This window comes from Pseudophryne corroboree, chromosome 9, assembly GCF_028390025.1.
Source record: "Pseudophryne corroboree isolate aPseCor3 chromosome 9, aPseCor3.hap2, whole genome shotgun sequence".
Taxonomy (NCBI): Eukaryota; Metazoa; Chordata; class Amphibia; order Anura; family Myobatrachidae; genus Pseudophryne; species Pseudophryne corroboree.
Window position 1 is genome coordinate 262052423 of NC_086452.1, and position 25400 is coordinate 262077822.

At 44.3% G+C, this 25400-nt stretch overlaps 1 protein-coding gene across 2 annotated transcripts in view; it reads right to left on the bottom strand.

Annotated features, from left to right (window-relative positions):
- The window catches only part of LRRC52 (leucine rich repeat containing 52), a 412167-nt gene that overhangs the window by 259964 nt on the left and 126803 nt on the right, over positions 1-25400 (bottom strand). The window lies entirely within an intron of this gene.

Sequence of the window (25400 nt, forward strand, 5' to 3'; positions counted from 1 at the left end):
CAGTACAGTACGGTAGTTCACGGCTGTGGCTACCTCTGTGTCTGCACTCGGCAGGCAGTCCGTCCATAATTGTATACCACCTAACCGTGGTTTTTTTTTCTTTCTTCTTTATACATACATACTACTACGACATCTCTTTATCAACCAGTCTATATTATTAGCAGCAGACACAGTACAGTACGGTAGTTCACGGCTGTGGCTACCTCTGTGTCTGCACTCGGCAGGCAGTCCGTCCATAATTGTATACCACCTAACCGTGGTTTTTTTTTCTTTCTTCTTTATACATACATAGTTACATAGACATCTCTTTATCAACCAGTCTATATTAGCAGCAGACACAGTACAGTACGGTAGTTCACGGCTGTGGCTACCTCTGTGTCTGCACTCGGCAGGCAGTCCATAATTGTATACTAGTATCCATCTCCATTGTTTACCTGAGGTGCCTTTTAGTTGTGCCTATTAAAATATGGAGAACAAAAATGTTGAGGTTCCAAAATTAGGGAAAGATCAAGATCCACTTCCACCTCGTGCTGAAGCTGCTGCCACTAGTCATGGCCGAGACGATGAAATGCCAGCAACGTCGTCTGCCAAGGCCGATGCCCAATGTCATAGTACAGAGCATGTCAAATCCAAAACACCAAATATCAGAAAAAAAAGGACTCCAAAACCTAAAATAAAATTGTCGGAGGAGAAGCGTAAACTTGCCAATATGCCATTTACGACACGGAGTGGCAAGGAACGGCTGAGGCCCTGGCCTATGTTCATGGCTAGTGGTTCAGCTTCACATGAGGATGGAAGCACTCAGCCTCTCGCTAGAAAAATGAAAAGACTCAAGCTGGCAAAAGCAGCACAGCAAAGAACTGTGCATTCTTCGAAATCCCAAATCCACAAGGAGAGTCCAATTGTGTCGGTTGCGATGCCTGACCTTCCCAACACTGGACGTGAAGAGCATGCGCCTTACACCATTTGCACGCCCCCTGCAAGTGCTGGAAGGAGCACCCGCAGTCCAGTTCCTGATAGTCAGATTGAAGATGTCAGTGTTGAAGTACACCAGGATGAGGAGGATATGGGTGTTGCTGGCGCTGGGGAGGAAATTGACCAGGAGGATTCTGATGGTGAGGTGGTTTGTTTAAGTCAGGCACCCGGGGAGACACCTGTTGTCCATGGGAGGAATATGGCCGTTGACATGCCAGGTGAAAATACCAAAAAAATCAGCTCTTCGGTGTGGAGGTATTTCACCAGAAATGCGGACAACAGGTGTCAAGCCGTGTGTTCCCTTTGTCAAGCTGTAATAAGTAGGGGTAAGGACGTTAACCACCTCGGAACATCCTCCCTTATACGTCACCTGCAGCGCATTCATAATAAGTCAGTGACAAGTTCAAAAACTTTGGGTGACAGCGGAAGCAGTCCACTGACCAGTAAATCCCTTCCTCTTGTAACCAAGCTCACGCAAACCACCCCACCAACTCCCTCAGTGTCAATTTCCTCCTTCCCCAGGAATGCCAATAGTCCTGCAGGCCATGTCACTGGCAATTCTGACGAGTCCTCTCCTGCCTGGGATTCCTCCGATGCATCCTTGCGTGTAACGCCTACTGCTGCTGGCGCTGCTGTTGTTGCCGCTGGGAGTCGATGGTCATCCCAGAGGGGAAGTCGTAAGCCCACTTGTACTACTTCCAGTAAGCAATTGACTGTTCAACAGTCCTTTGCGAGGAAGATGAAATATCACAGCAGTCATCCTACTGCAAAGCGGATAACTGAGGCCTTGGCATCCTGGGTGGTGAGAAACGTGGTTCCGGTATCCATCATTACTGCAGAGCCAACTAGAGACTTGTTGGAGGTACTGTGTCCCCGGTACCAAATACCATCTAGGTTCCATTTCTCTAGGCAGGCGATACCGAAAATGTACACAGACCTCAGAAAAAGAGTCACCAGTGTCCTAAAAAATGCAGCTGTACCCAATGTCCACTTAACCACGGACATGTGGACAAGTGGAGCAGGGCAGGGTCAGGACTATATGACTGTGACAGCCCACTGGGTAGATGTATGGACTCCTGCCGCAAGAACAGCAGCGGCGGCACCAGTAGCAGCATCTCGCAAACGCCAACTCTTTCCTAGGCAGGCTACGCTTTGTATCACCGGTTTCCAGAATACGCACACAGCTGAAAACCTCTTACGGCAACTGAGGAAGATCATCGCGGAATGGCTTACCCCAATTGGACTCTCCTGTGGATTTGTGGCATCGGACAACGCCAGCAATATTGTGTGTGCATTAAATATGGGCAAATTCCAGCACGTCCCATGTTTTGCACATACCTTGAATTTGGTGGTGCAGAATTTTTTAAAAAACGACAGGGGCGTGCAAGAGATGCTGTCGGTGGCCAGAAGAATTGCGGGACACTTTCGGCGTACAGGCACCACGTACAGAAGACTGGAGCACCACCAAAAACTACTGAACCTGCCCTGCCATCATCTGAAGCAAGAAGTGGTAACGAGGTGGAATTCAACCCTCTATATGCTTCAGAGGTTGGAGGAGCAGCAAAAGGCCATTCAAGCCTATACAATTGAGCACGATATAGTAGGTGGAATGCACCTGTCTCAAGCGCAGTGGAGAATGATTTCAACGTTGTGCAAGGTTCTGATGCCCTTTGAACTTGCCACACGTGAAGTCAGTTCAGACACTGCCAGCCTGAGTCAGGTCATTCCCCTCATCAGGCTTTTGCAGAAGAAGCTGGAGACATTGAAGGAGGAGCTAACACGGAGCGATTCCGCTAGGCATGTGGGACTTGTGGATGGAGCCCTTAATTCGCTTAACCAGGATTCACGGGTGGTCAATCTGTTGAAATCAGAGCACTACATTTTGGCCACCGTGCTCGATCCTAGATTTAAAGCCTACCTTGGATCTCTCTTTCCGGCAGACACAAGTCTGCTGGGGTTGAAAGACCTGCTGGTGACAAAATTGTCAAGTCAAGCGGAACGCGACCTGTCAACATCTCCTCCTTCACATTCTCCCGCAACTGGGGGTGCGAGGAAAAGGCTCAGAATTCCGAGCCCACCCGCTGGCGGTGATGCAGGGCAGTCTGGAGCGACTGCTGATGCTGACATCTGGTCCGGACTGAAGGACCTGACAACGATTACGGACATGTCGTCTACTGTCACTGCATATGATTCTCTCAACATTGATAGAATGGTGGAGGATTATATGAGTGACCGCATCCAAGTAGGCACGTCACACAGTCCGTACTTATACTGGCAGGAAAAAGAGGCAATTTGGAGGCCCTTGCACAAACTGGCTTTATTCTACCTAAGTTGCCCTACCACAAGTGTGTACTCCGAAAGAGTGTTTAGTGCCGCCGCTCACCTTGTCAGCAATCGGCGTACGAGGTTACATCCAGAAAATGTGGAGAAGATGATGTTCATTAAAATGAATTATAATCAATTCCTCCGCGGAGACATTGACCAGCAGCAATTGCCTCCACAAAGTACACAGGGAGCTGAGATGGTGGATTCCAGTGGGGACGAATTGATAATCTGTGAGGAGGGGGATGTACACGGTGATATATCGGAGGGTGATGATGAGGTGGACATCTTGCCTCTGTAGAGCCAGTTTGTGCAAGGAGAGATTAATTGCTTCTTTTTTGGGGGGGGTCCAAACCAACCCGTCATATCAGTCACAGTCGTGTGGCAGACCCTGTCACTGAAATGATGGGTTGGTTAAAGTGTGCATGTCCTGTTTTGTTTATACAACATAAGGGTGGGTGGGAGGGCCCAAGGACAATTCCATCTTGCACCTCTTTTTTCTTTTCTTTTTCTTTGCATCATGTGCTGATTGGGGAGGGTTTTTTGGAAGGGACATCCTGCGTGACACTGCAGTGCCACTCCTAAATGGGCCCGGTGTTTGTGTCGGCCACTAGGGTCGCTAATCTTACTCACACAGACAGCTACCTCATTGCGCCTCTTTTTTTCTTTGCGTCATGTGCTGTTTGGGGAGGGTTTTTTGGAAGGGACATCCTGCGTGACACTGCAGTGCCACTCCTAGATGGGCCCGGTGTTTGTGTCGGCCACTAGGGTCGCTAATCTTACTCACACAGCTACCTCATTGCGCCTCTTTTTTTCTTTGCGTCATGTGCTGTTTGGGGAGGGTTTTTTGGAAGGGACATCCTGCGTGACACTGCAGTGCCACTCCTAGATGGGCCCGGTGTTTGTGTCGGCCACTAGGGTCGCTAATCTTACTCACACAGCTACCTCATTGCGCCTCTTTTTTTCTTTGCGTCATGTGCTGTTTGGGGAGGGTTTTTTGGAAGGGCCATCCTGCGTGACACTGCAGTGCCACTCCTAGATGGGCCCGGTGTTTGTGTCGGCCACTAGGGTCGCTAATCTTACTCACACAGCTACCTCATTGCGCCTCTTTTTTTCTTTGCGTCATGTGCTGTTTGGGGAGGGTTTTTTTGGAAGGGACATCCTGCGTGACACTGCAGTGCCACTCCTAGATGGGCCCGGTGTTTGTGTCGGCCACTAGGGTCGCTTATCTTACTCACACAGCGACCTCGGTGCAAATTTTAGGACTAAAAATAATATTGTGAGGTGTGAGGTATTCAGAATAGACTGAAAATGAGTGTAAATTATGGTTTTTGAGGTTAATAATACTTTGGGATCAAAATGACCCCCAAATTCTATGATTTAAGCTGTTTTTTAGTGTTTTTTGAAAAAAACACCCGAATCCAAAACACACCCGAATCCGACAAAAAAAATTCGGTGAGGTTTTGCCAAAACGCGTTCGAACCCAAAACACGGCCGCGGAACCGAACCCAAAACCAAAACACAAAACCCGAAAAATTTCAGGCGCTCATCTCTAGATCAGGCATGTCCAACCTGCGGCCCTCCAGCTGTTGAGAAACTACACATCCCAGCATGCCCTGACACAGCTTTAGCATTCTCTGACAGCAAAACAGTGTCAGGGCATGCTGGGATATGTAGTTTCACAACAGCTGGAGGGCCGCAGGTTGGACATGCCTGCTCTAGATGATACTCAAATCTATCCTCCCCAGATTTGTCACCATCTGTATTGGTCTGTGTCACTGAATGCCTTTCTGCCATTTCATCTTGGATGTCATCTCGCCACCTCAAACTCAACATTTCTAAAACAGAATTAATTATATTCCCACCAGCCAAGAGTAGTTACCAACCTGATATCTCCATAACTGTTGACAACTTGACAATGTACCCTACCCCACAAGCTCGCTGCCTAGGTGTCATCCTTGACTCTGAATTGTCATTTGCGCCACACATTCAATCTGTCTCTAAATCATGTTACATGCATCTAAAAAAAATATCCAAAATATGACCGTATCTTACACAAGACACTGCAAAAACTTGAATCCATGCTCTCATTATCTCATTATTGATTATTGCAATAGTCTCCTTACTGGTCTTCCCAAGAACAGACTCTCACCACTACAATCCATTTTGAATGCAGCTGCAAGGCTGATCTTTCTAGCAAGACGTTCATTGTCTGTGGATCCAGTTTGTCAGTCCATCCATTGGTTGCCCATATTCTACCGTATTCAGTTTAAAATACTTCTACTCACATATAAAGCTATTAACCAAATGACACCAACATATATCTCTTTGTTTATCTCAAAATATCTCCCAACTCAACCTCTTCACTCTGCACAAGATCTGCATCTCTCATATGTAGGATTACTCACTGCCATTCACAATTGCAGGACTTTCTTTGGGCAGCACCCACCCTATGAAATGCCCTCCCATGCACAATAAGACTCTCCTCTAGCCTCCAAACTTTATTGTTACCAGTTATTTTATATAGCGCACACATATTCCGCAGCGCTTTACAGAGAATATTTGGACATTCACATCAGTCTCTGCCCCAGTGGAGCTTACAATCTATATTCCCTACCACATGTACACACACACACACATTCACACTAGGGTTAATATTTTTTCCCGTTGGGATCCAATTAACCTACCAGTATATTTTTTGGATTGTGGGAGGAAACCAGAGTACTAGGAGAAAAACCCACGCAAGTACGGGGAGAATATACAAACACCACACATGATCTTCAGAAGCATTCATATCTAATTACATCCAATCAGCAAAGTCTTTGCAATCTGATGGGACTGCTATGCTATAGATAGTGCCTATCATTGTATATCCTTCCTAATTCCGTATAGATTGTAAGCTTGTGAGCAGGGCCTCTTTGTATGTCTGTTATTACCCAGTTTGTCTTATCACTGTTGTTTTCAATTGTAAAGTGCAACAGAATATGCTGTGCTATATAAGAAACTGTGAATAAATAAATAACTTTACCACATGTGACACAATCGATTTGTCCCACACTCTGAAAGAATTGTGCTTTTGTGCTACCTTTTCTTAAAATGCCATTAAATTGTTTGTATATGGAGTACTCTACTGCACTAACTCCATGATGCTTCATACCTCACATTCTTTCACACACACACCCCGACCTGGGGGTTGCCATGGGGGTGGTGTTGGGGTCATTTTACCTTCTAGTTACTCCTACCAACTCATACCACCAGAACCATCCCTTACATTCTCTACATTTGAGGTCCATGCCATACGCCTCTTCCAACCAGTCCATCTTAGAGTAGCTGTCATTTACCGCCCCCCCTGGCACTGCTTCCAAATTCATCGACAACTTTGCTTCCTGGCTTCCTCACTTCCTCTCTTCTGACATTCCCTCCATTATCCTAGGCGATTTCAACATCCCTATTGACATCCCCACACAATCCCCTGCCTCTAAACTCCTTAACCTCACCTCTTCATTTGGTCTCTCCCAGTGGACCTCCTCACCCTCCCATGTGAATGGGAGCTCACTGGATCTGGTCTTCACTCACCGCTGTGATATTTCTGATTTTTCCAACTCCCCATTTCCCCTCTCTGACCACCACCTGCTCTCCTTTAACCTATCTCTCTCGACTTCCCCATCTCTACCTCCTAAGGCTACCATCACTAAGCGTAACATTGAAGCTATTGACACCACATTCCTTTCCTCCCTGTTTGACTCACTTCTCTCTCCTATTCTCTCTCTCTCATGCCCTGAACAAGCCACTTCCACATATAATGCATCCCTTACTTCTGCTCTTGACTCTGTTGCTGCACCAACCACTATTCACCCACGCAAATTAACACCTCAACCCCGGCACACCAAATGCACCAGATATCTGCAAAAATGCTCACGTACTGCTGAGAGACACTGGAAGAAATCACGCTCTAAGGCAGACTTCCTCCATTTCAAACTTATGCTCTCATCCTTCAGTGCTGCCCTTTCTCTTGCTAAACAGTCATACTTCAAGAACCTCATCTCCTCCCAGTCTTCCAACCCCCGGCGCCTCTTTGCCACTCTCAACTCACTCCTCTGCCCACCTCCACCTCGTCTCCCTTCCTCACTCTCTGCTCTTGACTTTGCCACTTACTTCACATCCAAAATTGACTCCATACGTCAGGACATCACATCACACCAGACCATCAGTAACCAGCCTTCTCCCATCCCTTACCAACCCTCCCCATCCCTCACACCTACTCTGACATCTTTCTCCCATGCATCTGGAGAGGAAGTCATGGCCCTCATTCGTTCCTGTCCCCTCACCACCTCCCCACTTGACCCTATCCCATCCCGCCTCCTCCGCTACCTCTCTCCTTCTGCTTGTTCCCATCTTTCCCACCTTCTCAATCTCTCCCTCTCATCAGGCACTGTCCCCTCTGCCTTCAAGCATGCACTCATCTCTCCTATTCTTAAAAAACCTACACTTGATCCAAACACTCTCTCCAACTACCGACCCATCTCTCTCCTCCCTTTTGCCTCCAAACTACTTGAGCGTATTGTCTACAACCGCCATACTTCCTTTCTTTCCTCACACTCACTGCTTGACCCATTCCAGTCTGGCTTCCGTCCTCTCCACTCCACTGAAACTGCCCTTACAAAAGTATGCAATGACCTCCATGCTGCTAAATCTAAGGGACACTACTCTCTGCTTATTCTACTTGATCTCTCTGCTGCTTTTGACACTGTGGACCATCCTCTCCTACTGCAAATCCTTCAATCCATTGGTCTGCGTGACACTGCCCTCTCTTGGCTGTCTTTCTACCTCTCCGACCGTTCATTCTCTGTCTCCTCTCATGACTCCATCTCCCCCTCTCTTCCACTAACTGTAGGTGTACCCCAAGGTTCTGTCCTTGGTCCTCTTCTCTTCTCTCTGTATACATCCTCACTAGGTAAGCTCATTAGTTCTTTTGGTTTCCAATATCATCTCTATGCTGATGACACCCAAATCTATCTTTCCTCTCCAGACCTCTCCCCTGCTCTCCTCACTCGTATCTCCAACTGTCTCTCTGCTACCTCTTCCTGGATGTCCCAGCGCTTTCTTAAACTTAACATGTCTAAGACCGAGCTGATCATCTTCCCTCCCTCCCGCATAACCTCACCTCCTACAATCTCATTATCTATTGATGGCACTACTATCTCCTCTAGCCCCCAAGTGCGCTATCTTGGAGTAACCCTTGACTCCTCCCTCACCTTCAAACCACACATTCAGCACCTCTCACAAACCTGCCGTTTTCATCTAAAAAATATTTCCAGGATCAGACCCTTTCTGACCCAGGATGCTACTAAGACTCTTATCCACTCACTGGTCATCTCCAGACTGGACTACTGTAATCTCCTCCTGATTGGCATTCCTGACAAATACCTCTCTCCACTCTAATCTATCCTTAATGCTGCTGCCCGGCTCATCTTCCTCACCAAACGCACTACGTCCACATCTCCTCTCTTACTAGACCTTCACTGGCTCCCCTTCCCTTTCAGAATCCATTTCAAGCTTCTCACACTCGCTTACAAAGCCCTCACCCACTCCTCTCCCATCTACATCTCTGACCTTATCTCCCTTTACACTCCTGCCCATCCTCTTTGCTCTGCTAATGCATGCTGACTTTCCTGCCTACGGATTACTTCCTCCCAATCCTTCCTCCAAGATGTTTCACGTGCTGCACCACTTCTCTGGAATTCCCTACCTCTCCCTCTCAGACTCTCCACAAAACTTTAAACGGGCTCTCAAGACCCACTTCTTCACCAAACCCAGCCAAATCTCATCCTAACCCTCTGTTCTACGCTCTCTATGTACCCCATCTGTGTCACCCCTGTCTGTCTACCCCTCCCCTTTAGAATGTAAGCTCTCACGAGCAGGGCCCTCTTCCCTCATGTGCTTATCCTTTCTTACTTAAATAATCTTCAACTGCACCAAATCCAGCAGTCTTCTGCCACCTGATACTTATTCCAGTGTCATCTGCTGACGTTACTATGTTCATTTACCCTGTACTTGTCCTATACTGTCATCAACTGTAAGTTGCTGTTTTCCTGTTTGATTATTTGTTTATGTACTCTGTAATTGGGCGCTGCGGAACCCTTGTGGCGCCATATAAATAAAGGATAATAATAATATATACCAAGATAGCCATCGTTAACTAGTCTTCACATGTGTGGCACCATCTTGCTACTGTGTTTGAGTTCCTCCTTTGGGGACGCTGCGATATCCTGCATTGCCTACCTACAGACATGACCAGCTGGTCTGCTGTATTCTCCACTCCATCTGTGCTGCTTGTCTAGGTAACATTGCAATAAACCCATGTTCCTCGTTAAGTCTTTCTGCTGTTGTTTACTATTTACTAATTGCCAACACCATAAAATAGAATACACATATCTGCAGGTTATAAGCCCAGGCACCCAGACACCTAGACACTATAGAACGCTGCATGTCAGAAAATGTAAACAGTGAGGCTTCAGAGTATTTCACTGCACAACATGCACACAATAGCTGCATCCATGATGAGCTTCATTAAGCTCAGAGAACTATGCCAAATGTAAGTTTGCAATGGAAATACAATTTAAGAATGAAAACTGTGGAAAGAAGTTCAGTATTAAATACCAGTGGTCGGGATGCCGGTGGTCACATGACCAACAGCAGCATCCCAACAATGAAGATTCTGGCGTCGGAGGGGGTAAGTATTTTTACCCCACTATCCTAACACTAACCCTCTGGGGTTGGCAGCTATGGCTAACCCTTGGAGGGTGGCTGCTAGGTCTAACCCACCAGTGCATAACCCTAACCCCCCTAGTGCCTAACCTTAACCTCCCACAAGGGTCCTAACCCTAACCAAAACCCAGATACTTACTTTCCGGATGTCGACTGTATGTGTTTCGGCGCTGGTCTCCTTTGTGGTGTCGGAATTCTGGCTTTGGTCACATGACCACTGACATCCTGTCGGAATGCTTGGAATGTTACTATTAATCCTGGTGACAGTCCAAATCCTGATTATGTAGATAAGGAAATGGGACACATAGGGTTAAGTGTTGAACAACATGTTTATCCTATCATACATGGGAAAATGTCAGCACATAACATATGGACAGTCTGGCAGTATATGAGGATAAGGGTCTCATGAGAAGAATTATTCTGAGGCGAATACTGTATAATAATAAGTTGAGTGAATGCAGAAGTATGAGTGACTACAATTAATGTCTGTAGGAATCTAAGTCAATGACGAGGAGATGGCTATGGTGATGCTACAGAACTTAACATCTGAATTCCTAGTTGTAGCTCTAGAAGCTAATACAACCAAGCTATCAACAGAGATCTTTAGGACAAAACTACTGCAGTTCCATGAATGTGTACTGGTTAAATTAACTACTTAGAACACTGCATTACACACTAGAGATGTAAAGCCCAGAAAATTCAAGATTAAGTGCTCTATATGCCATAAGCCTGGACAGTCACAAAGCATCTGAATGCAAACTGAAAAATGTCATATGTTAACCAGGCCTGGCCAACCTGTGGCTATCCAGCTGTTATGAAACTACACATCCCAGCATGCCCTGTCACCGTTTTTGCATTCCCTAATATAAAAACTGACAGAGCACGCTGGGACAATAAGCACTCCCATTGACAAAGGTGTCAAAATAACTAAAGCCATGTCACCAATGAGCGAAGAGGATAAAGAATGCATGAAAGAGGTTCCTTATCAGAGTGCTATTGGGCATTTAATGTACGCAAATGTTGGAACTCACCCTTACATCATGCATGCAGTAAGCAGAGTAAGTCATGCTACTTGAACTCTTGTTGCTTTTGACACTGTGGACCACCTTATCCTTCTGCAAATCTGTCACTCCCTTGATCTACGTGATACTGCCCTCTCCTGGTTGTCCTCCTACCTCTCTGAATGTTCCTTCTCTGTCTCCTATCATGACTCCACTTTCTCCCCTCTTTTACTAATGGTAGGTGTCCCCTAAGAGTTTGTTCTTGGACCTCTCCTATTCTCCCTCTATACATCCTTTTTAAGTGAACTCATCAGCTCTTTTCACCTCCAATTTCATCTCTATGCTGGTAATACTCAGATCTACCTTTTTTTACCCTGACCTCTCCCCCTCTCTTCTCGCTCATATCTTCTACTGTCTCTCTGCTATTTCTTCATGGATGTTCCATCGCTTTCTTAAACTTAACATGTATAAGACTAAGCTGATCATCTCCATATCTGCCCTCATAACCTCGCATCCAACAATTTGACTACCTATTGAAGGCACAACTATCTCCTCCAGCCCCCAAGTGTGCTGTCATGGAATTATCACCAAACCACACATTCAGTACCTTTCGCAGTCCTGCCATTTCCATCTCAAAAATATTATAAGAACCTTTCTCACACTGTATTCTACTAAGACCCTCATCCATTTACTGGTCATCTCCGGATTGGACAACTGTAACCTCCTCCTATCTGGCCTTACTGACTCCCACCTATCCCCACTCCAATCTGTCCTCAATGCTGCTTTGTGGCACATCTTCTTCTCCAAATGTACCACGTCTGCCTCCACTTTCCCCTCTATAATCCAATTTAAGCTTCTCACACTCAAAAAGCGCTCACCCAATTCCTCTTCCATTTACATATCTGACCTATATCCCTTCAGACTCCAAACCCACCCACTTCGCTCCACAAATTAATGCCACATCTCCTGCCAACTGATTACTTTCTTGATCTCCTGCCTGCAATATTTGACTGTGCTGCTTCCTACAGTATCTCTCGAATTCTCTTCCTCTACCTATCAGACTATCTACCTCTCTACAAAACTTCAAACGTGCTCTCAAGATCAACTTCTCCATCAAACCCAGCCATCTATCATCCTACCCCTCTGTTTCATGCTCACAGTTTACCCCATCTGTCCCTCCCCTTTAGAATTTAAGCTCTCATGGGCCCTCTCTAATCATGTGCTTTACCTTTCCTTGCTGTTACTATCAACTACTCCATACTCCCTACAATGGCACTTAATCATTAGTTTTTGATGCCCTGCTGCTTATTTGAGTGCAATGACCACTGATGCAACAATGTTTATATACCATGTACTTGTCTTGCATTGTCTTATACTGTAAGTAATGGTTTTCTTGTTTAGCTAATTTGTTGATTTGTTAACCTAACTTCGTTAGGTGCGGTAGAACCCTTCTGGCACCATATAAATAAAGGATGATAATAATAATAATAATAATAATAATAATAATAATAATAATTATAAGTCATTTTGCTATTAACCCTGGAGGACAGCATTAGAAAACAGTTAAGAAAATCTTAAGATACTTGAAAGGTTAATCTTATTTTGAAGTCGGAATTTGCCAGGTCTGAAAATTCTACACAAAAATCATTCTGTGATGCCGATTGGGGAACAGAGGAGGATAATTATCATTCTTATACAGGATATATATTTCTACTGACAGGCACAGCGGTAGGCCCTATCCACCACTATTAATTTAGAAACTAATAATAATAGAAACTAATAAAATAAAACTTACCTGCAAGCTGCACCCAGGAATGGGTGATCAGTGGGTTTCTTCTTTGTCACCCGGTCACTTAACCTGAACAGTCAGCTGAGATGCTTGTCAGGACTTTTAACAGCACCTCAGCTGACCCCACAGTTCAGCTGATCATAGTGAAGGAGCTCACTAATTACCGAGCATCGTGCAGATAAACTTTATTGTTTTATTTTCTATTAGGGTCAGGAGAGGAGGTCAGGAAGCAAGCAGCATAGGGGGAGATCAGTGGCAGCAGGCAGCCTAGGGGAGATCAGGGGCCGCAGGCAGCATAGGGGAGATCACAAGCTCTGCCCTTGCATGCAGATTTTAATACATTCATATGATATTAGCAAATTGTTATGTTTACACTCAGCTCTGTAGGTTTATAAGTGGTGCCCTGTGACCCAATTACCCACAGCCCAGCAGTATTTTAGCCTCCTGCAATGCTAGGCTTCTCCTATAGCAGCCGCCTTTCCAGGGTGAATTAGGTCCACCCCGTACTCAGATGCCCCCAGGTTTTATGTATGGGTAAAGTGCCTATCGGAGGCTGGGCAGGGGTAAATGCAGTACGGTGAGACGTTCACCAGACACAACCTTACTACAATGCTAAGACACAGACAACACAATCAAATATAAATGCAACAATGTACAAGGTGGAGACAATAAAGAAATGTAGGCAAAGACAGTGCCTGTGTGGAAATACCACACCAAAACCTGAATACAAGGCTAGCTGGATCTGATCTGGAAGGCAGTCAGACAGGGTCTCAGTATCACGGTGTTCACAGGCTGACAGGTTCACACTTAGAACAGAAACTAGGAACTATCACCAGCAATTTGGGTCTGAACTGTGCGAGAATATAAATGGACTATGCCCAATCACAGACCTGATTAATTAACTAAGTGCAGCTGCCCTGCTGCACGTACTACAGAAACTTAAGCAACGGGGATCGCCTTCTGCTTCCGGCATCCCCATTGCCAAGGAGTGCCGTGGCTCCCAGCGACAGGCGTCAGCCTGTTGCTAGGTGCAGGGTAGGGGTCTGCGGGAGGTGCGGCATCCCAGCTCCTAGGCAATGGCTGGGACGTGCACCTCCCGGCGCTAACAGTACTCCCCCTTGAAGAGGTGTTAAGAAACCCCTAGATCCAGGTTTCTGAGGATATTTCTTGAAGAATCCATTCTTTAATTCAGGAGCATGGAGGAACTTCCCAGGCACCCAGGCACTCTTCCCAGGACCATAGCCTTTCCAATGAACTAAATAATGTACTTGACCTGGCACAAACTTGGAGTCCAGGATTCTCTCTACAACAAACTCTTGACATCCCCGAATCATGACTGGAGAAGGATTCCTGAAACCTCTTACTTTAAATTTTTTAGAAACAAATGCTGGTTTAAACAAAGAACAATGGAAGGTATTATTGATACTCAAAGATCTGGGTAATTGAAGATGGAAAGCAACAGGATTGATTTTGTGGATGATTTGAAATAGTCCAATGTAACGGGGACCCAATTTCTTAATTGTCTAGTGGAGCTTGATGTTCCAAGCAGATAACCACACAATGTCTCCTACTTTGAATGAGCAAGGTTTCTGAAATCTGTCAGCAAATCTTTTAGACTGGGATGCCGCATTCTCCAAGGCTTGATGTACTTCCCTCCAAATCCTCCTGAGGCGAGACATGGGAGAAAAAGAAGTAGACTGTTGTGATGGAGTGAAAGTATTACATTTAGGATTAATACTGGAAACACAAAAGAAAGGAGACATGGAAGTTGAAGAATGTTCAAAAATATACGCAAATTCAGCAAAGGGTAGGTGGTCAACCCAATCATCCTGGTATTTAGAGATGTAACACGATAGGTATTGCTCCAACAATTTATTATCCTGCTCTGTCTGCCCATTGGACTGTGATACCCTGACGAGAGACTGATATTGATCCCCAGTTCCGCACACAAAGACCTCCAGAAACAGGCTACAAATTGAGAGCCTCTATTTGAGATGATGTCTTGTAGTAAGTAATGAATATGAAATATGTGTTGAATGAACAATGAACCAAGATCCTTAGCATTAGGCAGTTTAGACAGGGGAATGAAATGAGACATTTTACTGAAACAGTCAACTACTACACAGATGACTGAACATTTGGTAGATCTGGGCAGGTCCACAATAAAATCCATTGACAAATGGGTCCATGGCTTGGAGGGTACAGAGGAAGCAACTGCCCAGAAAGAAGAATATGAGGAGACTTGTTTTTGGCACAGACATGACAGGCCCTAACAAACTCCTGAATGTCTGTCTTGATAGTTGGCCACCATACAGAGGGAGAGAGAAGGTATAAAGTCTTATTAACCCCTGGATGTCCTGAGGTCTTGTTGAAATGGAACTCAGATAACACAGCTGATCTGAGTTTCTCTGGAATGAACAGTAGTCCTGAAGGAGCCTTAGATGGGGCCTGCATCTGTGCTAACTGGACTTGAGAAGCAAGATTCATAGTGAGACCAACAAGAATGCATCCTGGGGTAAGAATCTGCTCCGGAAGCTTAGAGACTTCATGGTTAGACAAAAAACTCAGGGTTAAAGCGTCAGCTTTGATGTTTTTGGAGCCAGGCCTATACGTAATGACAAAATTGAACCTAGCAAAGAACAATGCCCATCTAGCTTGCCAAGAGTTCAATCTTTTAGAAGATTCAAGATAAACTAAAATTTTGTGGTCAGTGAATATAGTTACTGTATGCCTTGCCCCCTTCAGCAAGTGCCTCCATTCCTCCAAGGCACATTTGACTGCTAAGAGCTCTCGATTTCCTATGTCATGACAGCAGGAGAAAATTTCAGAGAGAAAAACGCACAGGGGTGGAGTTTATGGCTGACTGGATCCTCTTGTGAAAGAATAGCTCCAACACCACCTTCGGCGGCATCCACTTCTACAATGAAAGGCAGATCTGGATCGGAATGCCAGAGAACAGGAGCAGAAATACATGCTTTTTTAAGGTCCTCAAATGCCTTAATTGCCTGTGGTGACCAATGAGCAGGATCCACACCCTTCTTGGTTAAACTCTCAATTGGGGCTACAATTGAAGAAAATGAATCGATAAACCTTCTGTAATAATTCCCAAAACTGAGGATTCGTTGAGTAGCTTTTAGATTAGAGAGTCAAACCCATTCCACAATTGCCTGAAATTTCTTAAGATCCATATAGAAACCTTTGGAGGTGATAATGTATCCTATGATGGCCACTTTCTCTACCTCAAATTCACATTTCTAAAGTTTTGCATAAAGATGATTTTCCCTGAGCTTGTTGAGGACTGCCTTAATGGTGTTCCTTGAATGAGGCAGAGTAGATTATTATATCATCTAAATAGACAACCACAAATCCTCCTAGGAATTCCCGAAGAATATCATTTATGAGATCCTGGAAGACGGCAGGGGCATTGGAGAGTCCAAAAGACATTACTCTGTACTCGTTGTGTCCTGAGTGGGTATTGAATGCGGTTTTCCACTCGTCCCCCTGTCGGATCCGGATAAGGGCCCTCATTCCGAGTTGTTCGCTCGGTATTTTTTATCGCATCGCAGTGAAAATCCGCTTAGTACGCATGCGCAATGTTCGCACTGCGACTGCGCCAAGTAACTTTACTATGAAGATAGTATTTTTACTCACGGCTTTTTCTTCGCTCCGGCGATCGTAATGTGATTGACAGGAAATGGGTGTTACTGGGCGGAAACACGGCGTTTCAGGGGCGTGTGGCTGAAAACGCTACCGTTTCCGGAAAAAACGCAGGAGTGGCCGGGGAAACGGTGGGAGTGCCTGGGCGAACGCTGGGTGTGTTTGTGACGTCAACCAGGAACGACAAGCACTGAAATGATCGCACAGGCAGAGTAAGTCTGGAGCTACTCTGAAACTGCTAAGTAGTTAGTAATCGCAATATTGCGAATACATCGGTCGCAATTTTAAGAAGCTAAGATTCACTCCCAGTAGGCGGCGGCTTAGCGTGTGTAACTCTGCTAAAATCGCCTTGCGACCGATCAACTCGGAATGAGGGCCAAGATTGTATGCTCCTCGCAAATCAATCTTCGTGAAGACTGTAGCACTTCTGAGCTGATCAAATAAGATGGAGATCAGAGGCAATGGGTATGAATTTTTTATTGTGATTTTATTCAATCCCCTGTAATCTATGCATGGCCACAATGAGCCATCCTTTTTTCCAATGAAGAAAAATCTGTCTCCCACCGGTGACTTAGAAGGCATGATAAAGCCCTTTTCTAAACTCTCCTGGATGTATTCCTCCATAGCTTTCATCTCAGGCAAAGACTCTGTAGAGTCTGTAGAGGCGGCCTTTATGGAGTCTAGCTCCAGGAAAAAGATTGATTGCACAATCATAAGGGCGGTGAGGAGGCAAAGATTCAGCTTGCTGTTTGGAGAAGACATCCATAAAAGACATATATTGGGTTGGCAACCCTTCAGGGACCAAGAGTGCCGAACAAGCCGGTATGGTCAAACATTTGGCAGCACATTCCGTGCCCCAAGAAACAAGATTTCCAGTAATCCTGTTGAACACTGTGTTATGGCCCCCAGTGCCAGATATGCCCCACAATTCCATTTATACATATGCCCCACCCACCCCACACCTCCCACCTCCCTCCCGCTGCTCACCCGCTGCTGCTGTGTCAGGGTCGGGGGACAGAGAGGAGAGTGGAGCACGGGCCCATCCATCAGTGCTGCTCAGTCAGACTCTGGTGGTCTCCGGCTGCAGCGTGTATCTTCTCAACTGAGCACCGGTTTGTTAGCCAATCAGAGCTCGCAGACCGGCAGCTGCGGCTCCTGATTGGCTGCCAGTCTGCGAGATCTGATTGGCTAATGAACCACCGCTCAGTTGAGAAGATACACGCCGTGGCCGGAGACCAAAGTCTGACTGAGCAGCACTGAGGGACGGGACCGCGCTCCACTATCCTCTCCTTCCCTGACACAGCAGCAGGCTCGGAATGGGAGGAGGAGCACATCCGCGGCTTTTACCGTAATAGCCGATAACGGCGGCTATGGTGTGTGTGAGTGGCAGCCAGCGGATATGGTGTATTGGCGGCTAGATTCTTAACGATACGCCGTACCCGAGTGTACCGCCACACTTGCAGGCCTGGCCTCTCCTACCCAGATCAGGGAGTCTGGCAAATTCAATATGGTCGAATAACACTTTCTGGCCTCTCCTATCCAGATCTGTGTCTCTATGACTCAGAGCTCCTAGCCGCACCCAGCGCCACGCCCAGTGTTAGCAAATGAGTCATAGAGTCACAGATCTGGACAAATATATATGAGATAAATCAAGAGAGGTCTCATCAGGGAGGCTGGCAAATTCAGTATGGTCAAATAACACTTTCTCAGCGTCATCGTCCGTCATAGAGATAAATGTATTATGAGCAAGTTGAAAGGTGGCATAATCAACAAACTGATTAGCGGCAAATGACATAATGCAAATAAACAATCACAACTAGAAAAAATAACAACAATGATGGGCACCGACGCAGTCCACGCTATGGCAATAGTCAAACAACAGAATATATAGCAAAAAAATCAAACAGATCAAAAGCTTTAAAAATTAGTTAATTGTAAAATCGACCATATAATTTATATTATAATGTGCCCTTGTGGGTATTACTACATTGGAATGACGACGCAAAATTTTCGAGACCAATTGGTGAATCATCGGACATCGATACGTGCAGCTCTGGAAACTAATGTGTAAGACAAACCAGTGGCCAAACACTTTTCTGCTAATAGTCATGCAATATCGAGTCTAAAATGTATGTTAGTTGACCATGGGGGTCATTCCGACCCATTTGCACGCAGCGGTTCTTCGCTGTGGTGTAAATGGGTCTGGTATGCGCATGCACGTCATGGTCCGGCGACTGCTACAGCACTAGATACGAAGAAATCGATCACAGCGGCGCCTGCAAGAAGATTGACAGAAGGAAGGCGTTCCGGGGCATCATCTGTCCGTTGGCGGCTGTTTTCGGGGAGGGGTAAGGAAAACGCTGGCGTGTCCAGGAGAACTGAGGGCGGATGTCTGACATCAAAGCCGGCCCCATCATCGCTGAGATCGTCGCACAGGGTAAGTATGTCCAGGGCTGGTCTTCATTTACACAAATTTTTTTTTTAGCTTAGCAGGGCTGCACAAGCGTTGGCAGCCCTGCTAAGATAAAATACACTCCCCCCCTAGGCAGGAATTAGTTGATCGCACCAGCAGCGAAAAGTTGCTGGCTGCGATCAACACGGAATGACCACCCATGTTCCGAAGCTACCGCGCAGGGGTGACCGGGAGAAGATTTTGAGAAAATGAGAGGTCAAATGGATTTATGAACTCGATGGCCCCCCCTGGCCTTAATCAATAAAACCTCTATAATATTTTTTTGAGTTAGGGATGTTGAGAATTGACAGAATAGGACTTTAACAGATGATTTATTTTTATTTTTATTCTATTTGCATGTTTGTATTGTTTTTATGTGTATTTGTATGTCATATTATTGTTGGTGCTAGTTATGACCATTTGCTCCCATATATAGGGGGTCATTCCGAGTTGTTGCTGTTTTTCGCAGCGCAGCGAACAGGTTACTACTGCACATGCGTATGCACCGCAGTGTGCAGGCACGTTGTACAGGTACAAAGTGGATCGTTGCTGGGCAATGGATTTAACAAAGAATCCATTCGCACAGCCGATCACAAGGAGATTGATAGGAAGAGGGCGTTTGTGGGTGGCAAATGACCGTTTTAAGGGAGTGTTTGGAAAAACGCAGGCGTGTCCAAACGTTTGCAGGGCGGGTGTCTGACGTAAATTCCGGGACCAAAAAGACTGAAGTGATCTCAAGGGCTGAGTAAGTCCAGAGCTACTCAGAAACTGCAAAAAAAAAATTTGTCCTGCTCGGCTGCACACACGTTCGCACACTTGCAAAGCGAAAATACACTCCCCTGTGGGTGGCGACTATGCGTTTGCACGGTTGCTAAAAGTAGCTAGCGAGCGATCAACTCGGAATGACCCCCATAGACTTTTGTTGCCTACATTAGGTTAGAATATGCTACTCTCGATTGTGTGCATTTAATATAGGCTGAAAGCTAGCTGGAACATATCACAGGGATTACTTCCGCGTTCCAGCGGTTGGCACGACCTGTGTACACTAATTACCAGTCACGTGATGCCACTTCCGGTTCCGGCTTCCGGCATGCATTCCACTGGCTGTGGAACGCACAGCACTTACGGGATCGTGGTATACTGCCGCCGTTTAGCTCAAGCGGCTGTCTGGTACACTTTACAATTGTGAGTATGCTGTCTATATATGAATACTTCTGCTAACATCTGTGGCTGTACTTTTATTAGGCCCCCCCGAGTGTATATTAGGTTGAATGGATTTTGTTCAGATTGCTGTGGGTGGAGCCTCTGTAAGCAGTTGGGCTATATAAGGGGCAAATGGTCAGAACATTATTGTGGGCTACAGGATGATTGCTGATTATTGCTGCCTATCTTGACAAAGGTCCAACTGGGACCGAAACGTCAATACACTGTTTGTTGCTGCTGTGAAACGCCTACAATAAAATTACGTTGGACTTTATTGGTGAGTGCCTAAATTTTGGAATATAATATATATAATCCTTTTCATTAAGTGGATATGTATAATATATATATATATATATATATGTGAATATATATATATATATATATATATATATATATATACATAAATAAATATATATGTGTGTGTGTGTACATATCCTAACACTTAATAAAATGTATGATACACTGTGATTATGTACTGTATGTTTCAGGCATTCGCATGCCGAGTATCAAGTCATCAGTCATTCAGAAGAATAGTGTGAAAACAAGTTAATTCTTTCACCAAAACAAACCAAAGGGGTGAAAAGTTTATATTGTCCATGATACAGTGAGATAGGATCAACACGAGATGTTATTTCTAGGCTAAGTGCTCTCATGCATGTTACCAAGTGAGCTTTTGTGATGTCTCCTATAACAGTGACCCAGTCACTGGATATACAGTAAATGTTACTGCTGAACCTCTTACCCCAGTCGTTAAGTGCCAGCATTCAATGTGTACCTGTTTCCAAGCCAGCAGATGCAATTACACACGACTATGAAAGATGAACTGGATCTCCTAAGCTGCATGCCTGAGGAACCCTCTCTTAATTGCCTGTATTAAACATGGGTCTGCATACAACAGAAGTGACAAATTCATGTTAAAGGAAACTATTTATTTTGAACACTAACACTTTAACACTTAACACTTTAAGTGCTACTGTACATACACAATCTTTATAATTATTTTTACATTCTACCACCAAAATGGTATTACTTTATAATAGCATGCAATTAAAATGCTAATCAACTTTGTTAAGTCAATGTACTGTAGTACCCAATTTGAGGGTCAGCACCAGGTTGCAAAGACTCACCCTGAGCGACTTTATGCCGTGAAATTGTTCTATTTTTCAATATTGCACAGTGCTGTTCCTAGTATTCTCATAATGCCTTGTGATGAGAGTGCCTAGTGCCGGTTCTTATATGTTAAAGGTTAATATCACCCATAACTAAATTAAGTTTAATTAAGTGAAAATATTATAAAAAATGTTAGCTGCATGTGACATTTTTCAAATAGAAGCCTCTTACTTGTGAACACATACACACACCTACAATAGGTGCTGCTGCAATGGGACAGTGCCTACTTGAGGGCTCTGTACCGCTGTTTCTACAGTATAGGAACTGTAATGCTGGACATTTGAGGATTTATGTTTGTCCACTGTTACTGTAGCCATGATGTAGCTCAGGGGCAGATGTATTAAGCCTGGAGAAGTGATAAAGTGGAAGGTGTTAACACACCAGCCAGTCAGCCCCTGTCATTTTTGATAGCCTGTAATTTGACAGTTGGGAGCTGACAGGCTGGTGCGTTATCACCTTCCACTTTATCACTTCTCCAAGCTTAATACATCTGCCCCTTAGTTCCATACTCCTCATCCTGTCCCAAGAATCCAACACCTAATGTTGAGCGGTATGCATACTTAATTGCAAATAATGGAGCTGTGTACCAGACTTCCCGGAAATATGCCAATGAGTATCTTCACCATTTTCAAGTCAATTCAGTTTTCTCGTCTTAAAATATAATAAAATCTTTGATAGACTTAATTAAATTAAATTAGACAAAACTTAATGATAATACATAAGAGATGAATGTTCTAATTTGCCTACAGAATTCTCAGGTCAAACAGAGGGATGTGAGGCAGATCAGGACAAGGCGCTGTTACTACAACATCAAGCTAAGGAAAGAAAAGAGATCAATGTTTAATAACCTCACAGGAAATAAACAATTGTGACCTTTATCTTTGGATCTCCCCTGGTATAAATAGTAAGAGAAGCTGCCAGTGAGAGGTGATACCAATGTAATCGCAATCTACTAAGGTGCCACTTTCCATTTAACAAAAAGTCTTATAATGTTAGACTTTTCCATCTGAAAACATTTTAACATATTATTTTATCATAAACTCTCAACAATTGTATCAGGTCTACTGGCATCTGACCAGGGGCGTTTCTACAGAGGAGGGGGCCCGTGTGCACCTCTGGGTGGGCCCCCTCCTCTGAACGGAGCTGTAGACTCCAGCATCGTGCCATGCGCAGGTCTTAGGAAACATGGCGCCTGCCATGATCCGGAGACAAAATTGGCTTCCGCGCATGTGCGGTGGCCATTTTGGCAGCAATTTCCACGCGATCGCTGCACCCACCGCTGGACTCTGTTAAGGTAAGTATTTAAATGGGTGCAGTGTGTGCGGTGTGGGCCCCATCCTGTACCCAGGGGCCCGTGTGCACCGCACCCATTGCACCCATTATAGAAACGACAATACTTCTGACCTTTTAAAGTGAATCATGCTTTTTTTTTTTTAAACAAATGTTGCTAACTCACAATCAGGAAAAATGCAAAGGCAAAAATGGAGTAAGCATGCAAAGTACAGTATATCTGTAAGAACTAGCTATACAAGACAATCAGCGAAATGATAGGAATACTAATTATAACTTTCATTGGAGCTTCATTAAAGTCACATGGCATGAGGGACGCTGTGGCTCTTAGCATCAAGCTCTTATTGCACAGATCAGAATCAGCCGCATGCAGGCCTACAAATGTCGCACATCACAGTGATCTGCGTCCACTATCAAAACGGTTTCGTCACTTCCAGTAGTTTTATTTGTGCGTATAGGATGCACATTTTCCATAAAAAGCCGCTCAGTGTGGCTGCGTCACCAGGGACTTGGCTCACCGAGAGGGGTTATATGGCGCGACTTGAGCAGCAGTGTATGAGGACACATCTGTAGTGCCAATCTCATTTTACCAAGCCCCAGAGCTGGCAAAATAGTATTTCTAGTTTGTTTCTAGAAACAAACTACTGCTAACAATAGTAATTTCAGTCAAGGCTCTAGTCTGTAAATCACTTAATATTATCCATGTAGTAACTGTCCTTACCCTTAAGTTATTCTTCTTTTTCTTATACAATTTTAGTAAATACAGAAAAATCTAAAACAAACAAATAGGTAGCTCAATATTATATGAATTCCATGTGCTAAGAATTTCCACAGAATTGCTACCAGTTTTTCTGACTCTAATATTTTATTCTCTAGTGTGCTCCTCATATGTGGACTGAAACACAGTGGGGAATTACTGTATATTAGGTGCAAGTGGAGAGGCTGTCAATGAGCAGTGACCGCCATGTGTAACAACTAAATAAAAAAAAAATAAGTCGGAATGACAAAAACAAAATTATCACCTGGCCTCATCTGGCCATTGGCCTAGCAAGGTTTTCATCCAAGTAAGCATGCTGTGCCACCCCCTTCCAGTAAGTGTCACCCCTAGGCACGTGCCTAGTGGGAATATCCCTACATATCCATTAGTGGCTGGAAGAAGGTCCTTTTTCACCAATAATATTGCTCGCTGGATCATGACCTATTTCCTAAGGGACAATGCGGCTACCTTTATATTAAATGTCCCAATTTTACATTTTGTACACTTGTTTCTGTGCGCAAAAATAATTTACTTTTACACCACTTCCAAATGAGTATAGACCATGTAACATGTATAAATTTGAAAATAATGTTTGACATTTGACTACTGCCAAAGTGGTATAAAAATTTGGCTTTTTGTTTTTATATTCGTATGTAGAATTTGTCCCTTAACTGTGGCTTGTCCATATTCTCTATAGCTGGGTAGCTAACTGCTCTAAGGCATTATGCAGCATCAGTGTCAATGATGGAAAACAGAATATAAAAACAGTAAAACTGATAAAATACTGTAGTTACATCACAGACAGGAAACAGCATCAGTGTTTCTCTTAGGACGCAGGGAGAAGTGGCTGGAAACCATTTTTAGTGGTATGACACACTGTTCTAATGTTTTCGCCTTAGTAGTAGAAGAATGAAATTATCCCAGCAACATGAGCATTTGGCAGCATTTAGATTGTATGGCGTACAACCACTGACTAGGTCATCATCCTACTATGGTCCCTGATGGTAATCACAAGGAAAATGTGTCAATTCTACCAGTCTTACACATCTTGCATTATGAAGGAGACATATACAAAATTGCAGTTTGACAAAGTTGCACATTTTATGTGAGGATTGTAAATTGTTATAATTTCTTAAAGCTTAAAACAAATATCAAATCACATTATATATTTGAATCTGAATCCGCGGGCCTAGTTTTTATACAGAGAAACATACAAATCATACAAGGTATTAAGCAGAGCTTTACCAAACCACATGTCAAACTGGCAGAAAAGAGGAAGATATTTTAGATGTTCATTTCCATAGGCTTAATGGCTAGTATTGTGGCAGTGCTTGCTCTGTAACATGTGGAGGATGAAAGTCTTAATCTGGGTACACACCTATACAATTGTCTGGCTGTTCTCTTGACCTCGGGCGAACGCCCGTTGGATTGTATAGGTATGTACACTGTCCCGACTCATGTGCTACGATCGATAAATGGCTAAAAAATAGCTAGAAACACTCTGCAACGCTCGGTCTCAGTCGGTCAAATTTTATGTGCCATTTAATATTCATCCGACTGGACGGACCCATATCGGAACAAAAGTGCAGTGTGTATGCATGTTCGATCAATATGCTGGCCATTCTTGCAATAATACACCTTCAGCACAGACGCCCATGAGGGCGTTTACTAGCTGTGTGGTCTCTCCTGCGGCACTGCATGTAAACACCATCTTGTAAATGTTCACCCTTTTCTTGCTAATTAACAACGTGTATTCCGTCAAAATTTTATATTTTTTAACAGAATACACTGTATGCTTAAAAATAATATTTTAAATATGTATACCTTCATTTACTGTAAACCTTCATTCCTATAGCATTCCTATAACATTACATTTTAAGTATTATAGTTTTAATATATCTGATAAATAATCACTTCATACCTGTTCCTGCTATACTAATAATGATTTTATACATGTTTCTACAAGGCATATAACATATGGCTTTGAAAAATGTGTTTATTAAACAAAAATTGTTC